Source organism: Camarhynchus parvulus, chromosome 14, assembly GCF_901933205.1.
Source record: "Camarhynchus parvulus chromosome 14, STF_HiC, whole genome shotgun sequence".
NCBI classification, from domain to species: domain Eukaryota; kingdom Metazoa; phylum Chordata; class Aves; order Passeriformes; family Thraupidae; genus Camarhynchus; species Camarhynchus parvulus.
The window spans coordinates 13646503-13662628 of NC_044584.1; positions in this window are offsets into that span (position 1 = coordinate 13646503).

Consider the following 16126-nt stretch of genomic DNA (forward strand, 5'->3'; position numbering starts at 1 on the left):
CACCTGAATAGAAACATGCAACAGATTTTACTCCCTCCTGCTAAATAGTACATGAAGAGTGGTGGTTCCAGTCCCTTCCCCTCACCCAGTTCTTTCCTCTGACCTTCTGACTATGGCTGAAAAGTAAACAGTCTATCTGTTAAAGGGCTATGGGAGAATTTGAGCCATGCTCAGGAGCCCAGCAAAGCCATGTCTTTGAAGAGGCTGCAATATTTACAGTTTGTGGGGAAGGGACAGTGTTAAGTTAATGCCATTTGCAGCGTGGTTGTGTCCCCAGAGCAGCAGGGTGGGCTCTGAGCAGGGCCCTGCTGGACCCAGCCCTGCTCCTGGGACTGCACAGGCTGCAGGACTCAGGTCTCCTCACCCTTTAGGCTGAAACACGTTTTACTTTCTGAGTAGCTCAATTACATACAATGCAACAGCTGTAAAACGCTAACGAGCAGAGCAAATTAATAGACCTGTAGAAATTCAGAAAGCTGTTTATTTAAGCCGTGGAGAGTTACTGAGTGCTCAGGAGGAGGAGCTTGAACGCCAAGCAGGGCCCGTGTGGTCACACTAATTCTGTTATGATTGAAGTCATTTACAAGAAATGAGGCTTCAGCTGCAGTCAGCACTGATGCTATTTTCAACAGACAAGAAAAAAAGTGTCCCCTAGGGCAACACTGCCCATATCTAGCCATCAATACTCTTCACCCTTCTGGTACTGAACCCTCTGTGGAGCAGCACATCCACCTCCTGAGCCTTCTCCTCACATCCAGGGCGTTGTGCTGGGCTGGCATTCAGGCCCTGGCTCTCCTGCCACCCTGCATTCACAGTGCCAACAGCTGTGTGAGCAATGCATTCATTCACTGATTCCACTCATTTGAGACAAAGGCAGTGTAACAGGGACTTATTTTGGACTCTCCATGGCTTTCTGTGCAAAGTGTAACAGCTGCCCGTGCCCTAAGTTTCCAGGAAGTTTCTCCCAATTGCCACCAAGTGCCATTTTCATTGCCTCTGACTTGTCATACTTCTGCATAACTCAGATCCTGTCACTGTTTCTGTAGTTTTCATCCGCAGCTGTTTCCCAGCACAGCAGCCAAATTTGCAACAACCTAGTCTAATTTGCTCCTTGTGTCACCATGGAATAACAGAAACATGGGCCAGCAGGAAGTGTAAAGAGAAGCCCAACTTCTCCCACACAAACCACTGTTCAAGTAGGGCAAACCTGCAAAAGCCAGAGTCAGAATATAGACTCCTGACTGACAGACAGCTGAGTTACCCACATGCCAGAAGTATTTCCCCTCTGTCTGCAGCTCAGTGACGTGCTTTGGATGCAGCTATTGAAGACAAGAATGATAGATAATTGTCCATAGCAAAACAATTTCTCTATAGTCTTCAGCTATGAGAGGAGCACAAATACACTGTGAGGATGGAATATCCGCCGAACAGAATAAAACAAATAACTAGCTGCACCATAAGCCCCATTTGCCCAGTTTGTTTCATTCTGTTCTTCTTTTTAGCAAGGCAAAGTAGGATCACCTTTCTGTTGTCATTTTAATCTCAGTTACTCTTAATTTCAGTTATTCTTTGTAGCTCCCAGCCAAGTAAAAGAATGGTCAATCTGGTCATCGCTCTTAAAGGGATACAGAGGATACCAGCCAAACATCTGTAGCAAAATTTTAGGTCCACCAAAATCAATCACCAGGGAATGACCGACTTCTCTGCAGATAGTTTTATTAAATAACAGTAAATATCTTTTTAAAATTAAATGCAAGAGCTATAATTGCATCACAAAGATTTCTTACTTGATAGAGCCTCAACAAATTCACAGGCTGAGAATGCTCTGTTTTGATGCTGTGTGTACATAAGGTTGTGTGCAATTTCCTACCTCTGTTCCTTGCAGCTCTGCAGAGTATTTGCAAATCAACCCTGTGCCCTTCAAACTGAAACTGCCCTTCAAACCAAACTTTCCCCAACTCAACTTCCCTACAGCAGAAACTAATTATTACTGGAATTTGAGTCAGATTGAACTTTCAGGCTGAGATTTTAGGTCTCCTCTCTGGGATTCAAACAACTTCTGGTTCCCAGTCTGAGCACTGAAAACAGAAGATAAAATATTGTCCCCAAAATGTTACAACATAGACTTGACTGAGGCTTACAGATTTTGTAATTCTCAGTGTAATAGTCTCATTTGGCTATTTCTTGACCTGCCTGTGTACCATCACTGTTCAGACAGTCTAGACAGATCTGGAGGTGGAGCTGGTATATCCTTGAGACTCATGAAATTGAAGTAGGATAGGTATTATTTCTAACATTATCATTAGGATGAATTTGGGAGACAAATCTGCTACCCAACAAGTAATGTTAGTAGCTATTTTCTTTGCTCTGCCCAGATAAAAAACAACAAACCTTTTTGCTAGACTTTTCCAGCATCTATTCTACATACACAATCTGCTCAGAAATAGCTTTGACAAATGTTTCAGAAATTATTTTGTTTTCTGTCATACATGCTCATTTGCTCTCACCAGGTCAGTTGTTCACACCAGCTAATTTAAACAGCTGAATTAGATTAAAATCAGAAGCTTTCAGAAAGTTACATAACTGCCAGGACCTGCCAACTAGGTGCCTAAAGGACACTGTGTGAACCCTTCCTCCCATTTCTCCCTAGTTCCCAGCAAGGCCAGCCATACCAAATAAAGTGAAGGGATCCGTGAAAGCTTTACAAGTGTTATATACAACTGCTTTCTGCTTAAAATAAACTGAAACTACATTTCAGTACCTCGAGCCCTTTTCAGGTTGAGATAGGATCTTTCCTTTACAAGTACAGAATATTCTTTATCTAATCTCTCACAGTCAGTCAACAATGATGTGATTAGCGGTAAATCCACCCTGGCCTAAGACTAAATGTGTTATGCAAATACAGGTCTTTTTGGTTTGAAGAAGCAGAAAATACTACGTTTTTGTAGGAAAAGGAGAAAATTCTTGTCAGTGTCTATAAAACTGTCAGCCCAGAGAAGTTTTTCACATTACAACAGCATAGTAGTCCTGAGCACAGGTACACTCCTGTAGCCCCGGCTCTGCAATGTATCACATACCTGTTACCTCTTGTATGTGTTCAGCATGCACCATATTTGTGCAATTATATGCAAAGTAGATGGTGCCTTTCTTAAAAAAAAATTCAGTTCCAGTATTCTCAGGCCAGTACCTCTGACAATGTAATTTTGATTTTCATACAAGTTTCTGGCTACTGTAAATTTTCTCATTACTGTTGCGGCACAGAATAAGCTGAGGCTGTGTCAGGCTGAGCTGTGATAACCATACCATCAACCTGCTGCTCAACCTGAGTTTGCTACAGTTTTCCTCTCTAAAGATGCTGATTACAAAGGTTTAGGTGTACAATGGCATTTAGAACCAATATTGTTCTTCTGATTTGTCAGCTGTGCTGAGAGTGGTTCCTCTGAGTTTCTGGTCTGTAAAGAAAAGGAGAAAAGGCTGCTCTGAGAGAAATGTTTGACCTGGCAGGGAAATCACTGCTGGCCCAGGGGGCAGAGCTATCTAAAGCACCCCAAAACTCATGCAGAGTGTTGGAGCACTCAGTGCTCTGGTGCACTCCCAACAGCTGGGATGTGCATGTGCTGCTGTAACTCCTCACCTCACTGATCAAAGCACTTCACTCCTTTCTGGAGTGGATAACTGAGGCAACAAGAGTCTAGAAGGATGCTCAGAGATGAGCACACAGGGACAGTGATTCCTCTACCTTCCCCTAAAGCCTGAGAAGCCAGACACAGTAAGCAGCTCACAGGGTGGTATGGGTGACCTCAGCTACCCTGTTTGACTTTAGGGCCATGGCTGTCATGGTCCAGGTCACATTGCCATTTAGGGATGTTGCTAAGGGATTTCTTAATAGGCTGCAGTGTCATTTGTCCTTGGGAATTAAATAAGAACATCTCACCTAATTTGTGTGTTGCAGTTGTAAAGGTCTCAAGCACGATGAGACTAAATGTCTTCAACTTTGTGCCAGGGACAACACAGTTCTGAGTACTCCAACTTAGTACAGAACACCCGGAACACATGGTAAATTCTAATATGCAAAATTGAGAGAGTAGCCTACTCTGGCTTTGAATTTTAGGAATGGGAGCCATGTGCATACTGGTCAGAGGGATTTTGTGTGGAGTCTAAATGCAAATAAAGGAGGTCAGCTTTTCTTTTAGGAGCAGTTAGAAGGAATGTGAATCAGCAGGGCTTACTGAAGCTGTAAAGCACAAAGGATGATCCAGTTAGACACACAAGTACTTGGGACAGTAAAAGAAAATTGGAAAAATCCAGCCCTTGGCTGAAGTGATACTGAAATGAGGTTCGGACTCTGAACTCCAAACAAGGAAATCTTCTCTTGCCCTGTGATTTTGGAATCTTGCATTATATAGTTTGAGTTTCATTTTGAACTCTGCCAGCAAATTATTCTCTACATGATACTGCTCTACTTGTACCAGCTTATAAAGGGATAATTTAATCTGATTTTCACGGCACATAACAGAATGTGTACTATCTTTTTTTTGGACCCTTAGCACTACAAGTGCCTTCAGTAATGGAGTACTCAGTAAAGAGAGGTTTGGCTTTTTTTCAGTTCATTAAGGCTTATTCTCTTTCTAGTCCTTTTACAGCTGCCCTGCTGAAACAACAGCAAACTTCACATCTTTTTGACAGTAGAATAAAAGTTGCTTGATACAAACCTCCATATGCATTGACTTCCTTATCAGTACATGCTCTAGTCCTGGAAGTCTTACTGTAATACATAAATTAATTTAAGAAGAGTCTTTAGGGACTAGAAGTAAAAAGAAGTACAAAGGCCTAGCTAGGTATCAAGAAATACTTGCTGATTATTCTCTCATCTATCCAAGTATTATTTTATACCTGCCTTTAAAGAAATGTGTCTAACAAGGAAGACATTATCCTTGTGAACTGCACAGTCTGCACTGTGTATCTTTTTATAATGCTTTGGAACTAATTAAACCTAGGCAATCCTTCTTCCCAATAAGTGTAATTTATGCACTGTGTGCAAGACCATTCTCAACCTTAGTGCCAAGGTAAACACAGTGAGGATTTCAATCACTGATCCTGAACTGGCTTAGGACTTCCAAATCTGCATTAAAAGACAAAAGTGAAGAGTTCAGGTAAAGCTATTTCTGTATACTGAGTATCAAGGGAGGACTACACAGTCCAGGGCTGCCTTACTCAGCCATCTTATTTTCTCCTTGCTCTCCTACATATTTCATTTCCTTTGTAATTTCAATATAGGTTTAAGAAGAGGGTGATTTTAAAATGCAGCACATTTCACATCATTCCAAAATATACATTGGTCCTGGAAGCTCAGATAGATAGGTTTTGCCAGTGACATTTCTAGCGGGGAAGAACAATCTCTTCTGACCCCCTGGAGTTTAAAATATTACAGTTTATCTGCCAGACATGAACTCTGATTAATGGTGAGGAAGAGCTGACTGCTGCACACAGTCTGCTGCACACCAATTATTATCTGTTAATGTTGAATATAAGCCCAGCTGAAGCCCAAGGGCAATTGTATATAAAGGCTAAACACAACCCACGTACACATTCCAAGCTGGTATAAATAGGCTTTGAGTGAATTTATGAGTGCATGTGTAATTGCATGAATGCTGTAGCTTGAGTGTTGGTCATTGGTGGAACAAAAAAAAAAAAAAAAAAAAAAAAAAAAAAAAAAAAAAAAAAAAAAAAAAAAAAAAAACAAAAAAAAAAAACCAAACTGCCGGGCCAGCTTGAAGCAAGTGCCAGGTTTAACTTAGGGCCAGCAGACTTCAGGGTCTAATTAAAGGGGCTTAACTCAATCTCTAGTGAAATGAACAGAACTGAGCTGAAAAGTAACTTTGGAAGGAAATATTTTCTTTCTAAAGAAAAATTCTATGTGAAATATGGGAAGACTGTAGCATGCCAGAGAAAAGCATTCTGGGAGGCTGTGAAATTTTGGAAGGAGGTTGAGTATTTGAGAGAGCCAGATAAACTATGAGCTGGGTTTTGAAAGAATTGCACAGGGACTAACAGCTGCAAGGGGGTCCAGGTGGTCCTCACAAGTTCTCTCACCAGCTCTAATCTCCATTACAACAATGAAGTTCCAGGTGCAGAACAGTTCTACACCTAATTTAGAGCTTCTAACTCTAAGATTCAGGCCTGTTAGGTAATCCAGCATAGTCCAAAACTGCTCAGCTTCCACTGACAACAGGGAAAGCCTAAGCCTTTATTGAGACTTTTATTATTAAGCAGACAATTATTTTCCATGCAATTTATGCTACCGTTAGTCCAAATTTTTAAAACTTGAACTGACTGCAAGTCAGTTTTAACAGCCTCTAGTGCTAGAGGTGAAATGAATGCAGTTCCTTTTATTGAAGCTTAATCCACATTAAGGGTACAATTAAGATAATGTGCTGATTGAAGAGGAAAAAAGGAAAAGGAAGACACACCTTTTAAGCACCTTCATAAGGAAGCATCTTTTTAAATAACCATTAGCAAAGTATTTATGAAACTCCTCCAGTCTGAGTCATAAAGTGTTTATGTAGCAGGCAGATTATGAAAGTAACTTGGTCTCAGTAGTTCTAAAACATACAGAAGTGGCTGGATTTTAACTACTCTCTGTTGGATTATGTGATCATTTGTACATTTGTATTAGGATGGCTCTGGCCAAAAGTAGCTCAGAAAGTTCTTCAAATTAGCACCTTGAAAATTTGTTGAGAATCTAGAGCCTTGACCTGTAGAGACCATGTGGTGCCACATCACTAATTCAGAGAAAAGAAACTAAATTCAAAGTAAGAGTAGGTACAGTCCACTCACTTCAATTTTCTGCAGGTTTTTCTTTTAGTTAGGTTGCATAATGAGAAGTGAAGATTGTACAGTAAATCACTAGTGCAACAGGCACTGGCATTCAAACACAAGGAAAACAAATCCCTTCCTTTTAATTCAAGTCCATCCGGCTTCCCATGATTTCCTGTTCTCCAGCACAGTTCAGTTCCTAGGAAGACTTGCACAATACAAATATACTGTTGCCTGTGCTAACAAAGTAATTGACCTGCCATGAAAAAGCTGGCATAAATATTATCTCCTCCTGGTAACTACTAACAGCTAAATTGCATGTGGTAATCCTTTTTGCTATTAATGTCATTTTAAACAGACATAATGTTTAAAAATCTAAACAGAACAAACAGTGGCATGCCCTATTCCACGCAGGATGTACAATAAATGACACATTTACTGTAAAACAACTATATCAGCGCCACCACAGTTAAAGAACATATCTCACAGTCACAGCCATCTAAATTTGCTGGTCAGATATGATTCTCTGGGAAATTAAGGGCTGAGAAGGGAAAGAGCATAATCAAACAATTCTTTCTAATGTTATTGGACTGGGGGGGAGAGGAACAACCATCTTTCCACTGAACTCAGTTTCTGCTTTATGAATCAATTCATGTTTTCTACTATATATAGTTCAATACAGAGAGGTCTGAGGAGGATGAACTAGTCAATGTTCAAAATCTGGTTCAGTTTTATTAATTTTACTGAAATTAATATACTCATATGATCAACTTGGAGCTCAGACTAGCAAACATTAGTCCTGTTTTGGAAATACTCCAGTTTGTGACCTTTGGCTCAGCCACTTCAGGAAATAGAGCTGATAACCCAGGAGTAAGTCCAGGAAAATAAATTAAGCATCTGGAAACTGCATAGGAGTGTGCTTAGGAGATGGAATAAGAATTTAACAGTAAAAAAATAAAATCCAGATATATTCCTGGAGCAATGACTAAATCACAGGATTTCTCAGGCACAGGGAGCAACTGAAGCAGCAGCTTGCAGACCTCCCCTGCTCTCTTCTGTTCAGCCAGAGATGCCCTAGGGATGCCCCACTGTTGCACAGCCTTCAGAGGCCACAGTGCCTTCCCCTCTGCCACAGAAACCTGTGGAGTGCAGGACCTTCACCTCTGAGAGAGGCAACAAGGACTGAAACCAAATCCACTCCTGGCACTGGATCTGTTTGGCTGCTGAGGGAAAATCTTGGCAAATACAACTACTACATCAGGACTGTCATGCTGGATTGTGAAATGCTGTGAAAGGCCAAGCCCATCCATACACCTAAGACAACCATTTCCCAAGACCAAAAGGATAAAAAGGAGAACTTCTCAAGAACTAACTACTTCCATAAATCTCTGCTTAAGTAGGGGACGTTTTGCTATGGATTGTAGAGGCAGCAAAAGCAGAACTGGGTCACACACGTACACAACAGGTGCTCTCCCTCCTATGACTGGGCAGGAGTCTTGATTTCAGTACAAAGATTTACTCACTGTGTGGCCCATCACATAACATCACCTGGCCTGCACCAGTCAGTTCCACCTGTGAAATGTCTCTGTAGCTCTGACAGTAACAGAAACAGGGTGCCAGTACTGACAGAAAATTCAGGAGTACAAGAAAGTCAGAAGTGCTTCTTTGCCAATTCTTGCACAGACAGAAAGTGCATGACCTAATTCAGGAGAATCAGTTTACAGATCAGAACATTAGTCTTCCATTTGCCACTTCACCAATGATAAACTTGAATGTGGTGGCTCTTATATTTCAGGAATTTGCTATTGCTCAGATGCTTAGAGGCTCAGTTCTGATTTTTAGCACTTGATATGAGTAACACTGAGATTTCTTTTCAGGATCTTGCTGTTTCCTGTGTTTTATTTTGACAATCTCAAATGACATAGCTAAAAGCCATCGTCATATCTGGGTCAGGATTTTCACATCTGATTATTGAATCTCTTGGGAAAACTATTTGCCTGCAATTGAAGAGAAATTAATGTATTAATTTCCATTAATATAGTATAATTGCTGGATTTTTGATCAATACCTAGCTACAATTCTTGTGGAAAGGGGCTCAGCTGCTCTACATGAACAAACAGGGGCTTTGCAGAGAACTTTCTACAGAGGCAACACAGGGAAATCATGTCACAACCTCATTCTCTCTTCTCCACCATTGGCCTTCTCTTCAAACCCACGACACTTAAGGCGTATTTGCACTCACAGACAATCTGGGGGATCAGAGCCCTCTTAAAAAAACCTCTGCTGGCTCCAGAAGCCTTGTAAAACTCCAACATGGCAACCAGGCTGCAAGTAAGCAAGGAGAAGTAGGAAAAAGTGACAAGTGTGGCTGTCCTGACTCCTTCCCCCTCAAAGAGCTGGAAGATACAGTGGGAGGGGAAGGCGATCACACCCTTACCCATAAATAAAAGTGTAGGATTTCCCTCCTTTTCCCAAGGTAAAATTTATAAGGAAACTATTGTGGCACTTCCCAAAATTGCTGTTACACAAGTTGTGGCATCTGCCCTGTCCCTTCCATGTGGGAAGGAGCAAGCACAGACTTGCTGCAGCTGGATGACAGCAAAGGACAGAGGCAGGCAGACTTTATCACCCCGTGTCGTTACTGGCACGAGTAAGAACTTCTGTAGTACAGGAGGAGCTGGTTCTGAGCCAACCTACTCAGGCTCCCCAGCAGGCATCAGTCATTCTGATAATGGTCTAAATGCAGCCACCCAGTTACTGCTTGGCAAGCTTGAATCTCTGCCATGTGCACGCTGATAGAAGGAGTGCCAGGCACCAATGTCAGCTGAAAGATACTGCCAGTGGCTGGGGGAAAGCCAAACAGAGCAGGTGGGTGTGGTGTGAGCACACAAAGACACGTGTTGGGCCAATGAATATACTCAGGTAAGTGAGAACCAAAGCAGAGACTGCTGGACTGTTTGAAAGTAATGATGGAAATAGTTACCATTGGGAAAGTGGTGCCTGTTCACTCGTTATGATGTTGCTATGTGAAATTTCCATGATTTTCCTTAAAATGGTGATTTGTTACACTTTGAAGTCCTTACTTGGTAGGGCAAATGCATTTACTCACGGAAAGCGAAAAAATATCTCACTTCATCCAAGGAGCTGTATGGTAATTCCTTTAACCATTCACACATGGCAGATCCTACTCCTCTTTCTAGCTGTAGCAGATAATTCTTTCCACTTCCCACATAAACGTTGCAGTGCCTTCAGTCTGTTCCTATAACTGAGTGGTTGATCCTCCAAGATGAAAAAAGCTCTGAAAAACCAGACTCAGCCATACTGTTCATGTTGTCCCCACCCTTTACCTTACTTTTACCTTTAAAAGTGTTAAAGGTAACTTGGAAGGACTTAGACCAAGCAGCTGGGACCCTCAACAGCCAGTAAAACCTTTCTTTGAGTTGCTCTAAATGAAAACTGCTAAAGCCTAGTAAGTAAAACCAGTTACAATCCATACTTTGCATTTCTGAAAGTGAATTTTTTCTCCATAATTTTATCTTCTTTTTTTTTTTTTTTTGGTGAGCCAGAAGCTAGAAAGCTGCTGGCTATATATTTTGCATGATAGAAACAATGCAGGCAGAGCATTTTTAAATAGCTCAAGAGTGTGGTGTCCCAGACAGCTGTGACAATCCAGCAGCTTCCCCCTCAACCTGGCCTTTCTCCATCCCCCTTCCAGGGCCATGGAATACAATGGTGGATCCTTTATAGTGGCTCTTGGACTTTTCTAGAGCCAACTTGTTATTTTAGGGGAAAAAAATCCAGTCATATTACAGTAAGGAGAAAAAATGGCTAAAAAAAACTCCAAGAAATGTGGGAACTGGTGCAAAGCAGTGCAGGAGCACGTGGCTGGGATGTGGCAGGTCCTGCTTGTTTACAAAATTTGCAAACCCATCATGCAGAACATCAATTAAAGACGAACTTCTCATTCCAGACCAGAGTCACTGGACAGCTATTGCAGGAGCCTGCTGTTGAGTTTGGCAGAATCAGACTGGAAATAAAATGCTGAACTGAAAGCACATACCCCATAGCTGAGAAAAATAATTTGGAGTCTCTAAATAATGTGACACATAGGATCCAAAAAATACGTAAAGTGACTGATTTTGCTAAGTCTGTCACAGAAAATGCCTTTCTGATATGAAAATCCTGAAGAAAAAGTTGAGTACAAATGTCCTATCTCTTAATTCTCTAGGAGGGATAAGTTAAAACTTTAAATAGGAAATTTAGATTTCATAGCAAAAACCAAACAACCCAAACCCCAACCAACAATCCCAAACTAAAACAAAATAGCTGTAATTAGGGCTGAATACTTATGGAGTAAAATGAAAGACTGCTGAAGAGAACAAACACGTCACTGACTAATCAAAGAATATTTCAAATTAGGCAAAATTCTCATTGAATTTGCTGCAGAAAGTTGACAGTGACCACAAAACTGATTTTTAAAGAAATCTCAAAAAAAAAAAAAGAGTTCTTCCTAAAACATAAGAAATTTCTTTTGTGCAAAAAGTAATTGAGGGGCTGGAGGAAAAGCAGCCAGTTTTATTTGGGTAATTACCCAAATATTTGGTTTAATTTGTGATTTCATGGATAGGGTCACCAGATGTTAACTTTACACAAACCCTGCTCTTCTCAGGGGAGAGCTGCAGCTGAGTAAGAGCCCGAGTGTCTGATCCAAACACTATTGGCAAGGGAGAGAATGTTTCCAATGATCTGTGGAGGTCTAGATCTCAGAAGAGGAAGAAATAGCAGAGTCTTTTCTGAGTGCACAAAGAACCAAAGGCTCTTGGCCAACAGCAGGCACATGCAGGGACTACCACAAGGATTCCTTTGGATGACTGGTACGTACACATCATCACTGCTTCAAAGAAGGCATACAGGACAATACTGAGTTCTTGGAAAAATGGGAAGAGGAAGGAAAAAGGGAGGGGAAAAAACAACAGCAATTTTTAACTTACTGGAATCCAAAATTATTTCCACAGAAAATGTGGTTAGTTACTATAATTTGGAAAATTATTTTTGCAATCTGCCTGTTGGTGATTCCTTGAAATGAAAGAGCAGGCTTTAGGCCAGTAGGCTTATTTTCTTGCACAGGAACTGTTAAGTCCTTTCATCTTGCTGCAGAATACTTTTTTAAAACTTTAACTTTCTCAGTGTTTGAATCATACATGAGGTAAGGGAGTAGCTCTGTGAGAGGAACCCCTCAGGGCACTAGTTAGTTTCTCCCTGGAGGATGTTCTTGCCTCTCAGGGAAGGAGCAGGGGCTGTGGGTGCTGAGCCTGCTGTGCTTTGGTTACTCCTCATTAAATCCACAGCATGGATTTAATGAAGGTTAGAGGGAGAACAAAAGGGGCCATAAACCAACTGTTCTGCTACAACACGGTCTCACCTCAACCCAGTGCAACAGAATCAACCCTTGACAGGGCTGGGGCAGGACAAATTAACTTTTTCACTGTTCACTGACTAGCAAAGTGCTTCTGTGCCACAGAGATCCCTATCACGATCATGTGTCTCTGCCTGTAGCAGAACTTGGCACACCTGTGCTTTCTGGAGGTGCTTCAGATGCAGCAGGCACAGCACCAAAGAACTCAGCTGTCCTGGGAAACACTGAGGGAATACACAACAGGGATTTTTTTGTTCCCACACATTCATAAAAACACCAGCTCAATCTGCACTAGAAGCAAATCTGAAATGAAAGAGGATATTATGGTGTACATCAACAAAATGTTCCCAGGCATAGTTCTGGAGAAATGATTACTCAGCTAGTAAAAGTATTTTAACTAGATTTGCACAGCTCTTGTCATATATGCTCAAACACGTTTGCAGAGATGCATTCAATGTGGCACACACACATTGATGTCACATGCTCTCTGCACACTTGAATTGTCCTGACAGTACTGTAGCAGCAAAGGCTGCTAAAACAGTTGTTTTTAACAGAGGTACAGGAGGTCAGCTCAGCAGGAGAAGTGACTGTAACTTTCAGTAAAGTGCCCGTTTAGTGAACCGAGTCTGGCATTCATTGTGCTTTTGTAGTTCAAAGGGAGCATCTCTCTACACGTTTGGCTTTTAACACCATCCCTCCATGTGATTAAAGAAAGCCACAAGAAAGAGGTTTCTACATTATTATCTCTTCCTGGAAAACAAACCTGTCTGTTTCCCCGAAGTTTGCTGGTACAGAATTATGCAGCTTTAAAGGCAGCCAGACATTTTGGCTGCCCATCCACTGGCTTTCCTTGCAGCTGTCATTATCTCTGTTTTACTTTACTTGAAGTTAACAACCCCTCGCTCCCTTTCCTCCTCGGTTTCAGTAACTCTTCAAAATGAAAATCAATAGTGCTCCTTTTACTCCAAAGTACAGCCTTTCAGATCATCACGTCATATCGTGCAGCAGCTGCTTGGAGCCTGAGTGGCAGAAATAGCCCTTGGATGAAGGGTTTCCAGTAAAGAAGCTGCCTTTTTCTAGCATTTCACTCTTAGCCTTTTACATTGGTTTAGAGCAACTTTGGGTTTTTATCAAGGGATTCAAGTGACATGTTAGTGGCATGGCTAAGACAACTCAGAAAGCTTTTAAAAAGTATTTCATCTAAGAGATACTAAATAAACAAAGATCTGAGTCAGTGGATTACATTCCTGTCAAATGGTCATTGAATTAAAACAAAATTACCTCAAACCTCTCATTAACAGAAGAACTGCATGTGTAATTTAAGTTTCTGTTTTGCTTTTAACAGGATTGTAAATAGATTAGAGTAATTCTACTCCTTTTTAAGAAAGTTGTCCTTATGACATACATGAAAGGCCTCAGGAAACCCCCCTCCCTCTTCCTCTAGAAGCGTCAGGTTTGTGAGGAAGAGATGGTATTGCAAAAGTCTGAACATAATGTCACAAATTTTCCCAGCAGACAGGGCCAGACCCTGGCCCCCTGAGGACCCAGGGTGGTCTCCCTGGTGCTGCTGTCAGATGGGTGGCCTGGTCCCTCCCTGGAAGGGAACAGCACAGACTGAAAGAGCTGAGCACTGAAAGCAAATGTGCTACAGCTGACAGTTCTCATAATCCAAGTTATTTGAAATACCAGATCACTTCAGAGACAAGCCAGATTTCTGTCAGCACTGTGGAGAAGCTGATTTCTATAAACTTCTGAAGGAGTTCACAGTATAAGTGACACATGGAAAAGCTGAAAGTGGCATTTCTGAGAAACACAGTGACAGGGTTGTGGGCAAAGGACTGCAGCAAGGCAAATTTTTGCATTTGTTTTATCTTGGGTCTTTTTTTAAAAGAAAGTTGGGAATATTATACATATATATATACACATTACAAATGGAGATGACTTTGTGGGGAATTGTGGTACCATAATATAAATGCAACTAGTTGCCCCTCTACTTTGTCCTTGTAAGATACACATGGGCAAAACTGTCCCTTTGACCTGTCCATGGCACAGAAGTCACCCTGCTAAATAGTTCTCTTTTCCCCTACCATCAGCTAGTGTGGCTGTTGCCTTATTTTTCATTTGCCTTGTCTGTTGTAATCAGAGTGAACTCTCAAGAGTTCAAACAATAGCAGCTAAAGACAGATGTTTTAGTCTTCAAAAAGATCCAAAACTTTCCTTTAAGGGACTCATCTCTTTTAGTAAGAATAACTGAATGCAACACTGCCACAACATAATTTATGATTAAGCTATTTTTGGTTAAAGATTTCTAAGAAGAAATTGTTATAACTTTCCTTTTCCCTCAGAGTCTTCTGTTGTTGTGTAGAGGAAACTTGGGTTTATAAGCAGAGAGCTAGAAAAACAAAGAGCAAAACCAATCAAAATTTACAAGTGTGCCGTTTGGCTAAGAGGCCACCTTGTGACAGTCACCACAAAATCTTCAGCATCACTCCCAGGCTAAAAAATGTTCTCATTGAAGAACATGTTCTGTAAAGAGTCCTGAACACTACTTTATTTACAAGGAGGATCCCAAACCCCAGTGAAAATGCCCCAGTCCATACTGGGGCATTGCAGGATGTCACATAATTTCAACAAAACCAAGGCCTGGTGAGAACTTGATTGCAGATTTAGACATGGGTGTCTCTCTCTAGGGTTGGTAAATAAGGGAAAAATACATATCAGTCTTGGTCAGAGAATGGGCATCCTTTTCCTTCTGGAGACAGTTGCATCCTACAGGAACACGGAGCTGAGGGTGTGTGCAAGCTTTGCTGCAGCTGCATAGTGACCTCTTTATAACCTTCTTTGTGCCTGCATGAAGGACCAGTCAGCAGCTGGGTTACTCAGCTTGGATTTTAAGATTTTTTTCTTTTACATAACCCCAGACAGGTTTTCCCCATTCCAGAGAACTGCAGCTAGTTTTGTCCCAACTCCCTCCTCCTCACAGCCCCTTCCTGTGCAAGCACACACCCTCATCATGATGGCACTATCAAACAGCAGCACCTATCACTACATGGACTGCATTTGCTTCCTTCCCTCCCTCCCTGTGGCAGGCACAAGAACCCTGGATCTCTCTCTCTCTCCCTTATTATGGTGCTGCCTGGCTGCCCAGGTAATACCTGGCATTTTACTGGGTTTGCAGTGTCTTCTATAGGAAGAAATGACAGAACAGAAGCAAGTCCTGCAGGCTAAAGTTGACTCACAAGTGCCTTGGCTATTGTAGTAATGTTTCCCTAAATCCAGAGAAATGAGGCTGAATTCTGGATGGGGTGTCCAGGGAGAGCACAGACACTTCATCTTTGTCAAGCAGATGGGAGAAGGCTCAGGGTTGAAAACAAGAGAAAAAAAGAGCAAATTTTTCTTTAGCCTACAGACAGGCTGGTTGTATGATCTGAGATCAGAAATACACATAAAGGTAGAGACAGATGTGGCAGTAAGTGACTTGTTGGGTGTCTGTTCATTCAAACCAGAATTACTCTACAGTGCCCACAATCCATTAGAGACAGAGTGCCTTAATCGAAAATAATCTGGTGAGAGAATTATTTAGCCCAGGGATGTGTGTGGATGATGAGCAGGAGTTCCAGGTTCCAAAATAGCCCCATTAAAGCTCAGCAAACTAAGGAAGAATCTCTCTGATGATTTCTGCCAAATGCAGGACTCCGAAGCCACTCATCTGGCAGCCTTCCAGAACTGATGTTCACTGAGAGTAATGATTCATCCTTACACTGTTCTTCCTCAAAATACAGGGGAATTTTGAAGCATATCCAGACATGTGAAATTTTTCTTTAAGCAATAATCTCATTGCAAAGTATTTATATACTGAGAATTCCCCCCTACTTCTGGAGGTAACTGCAACAT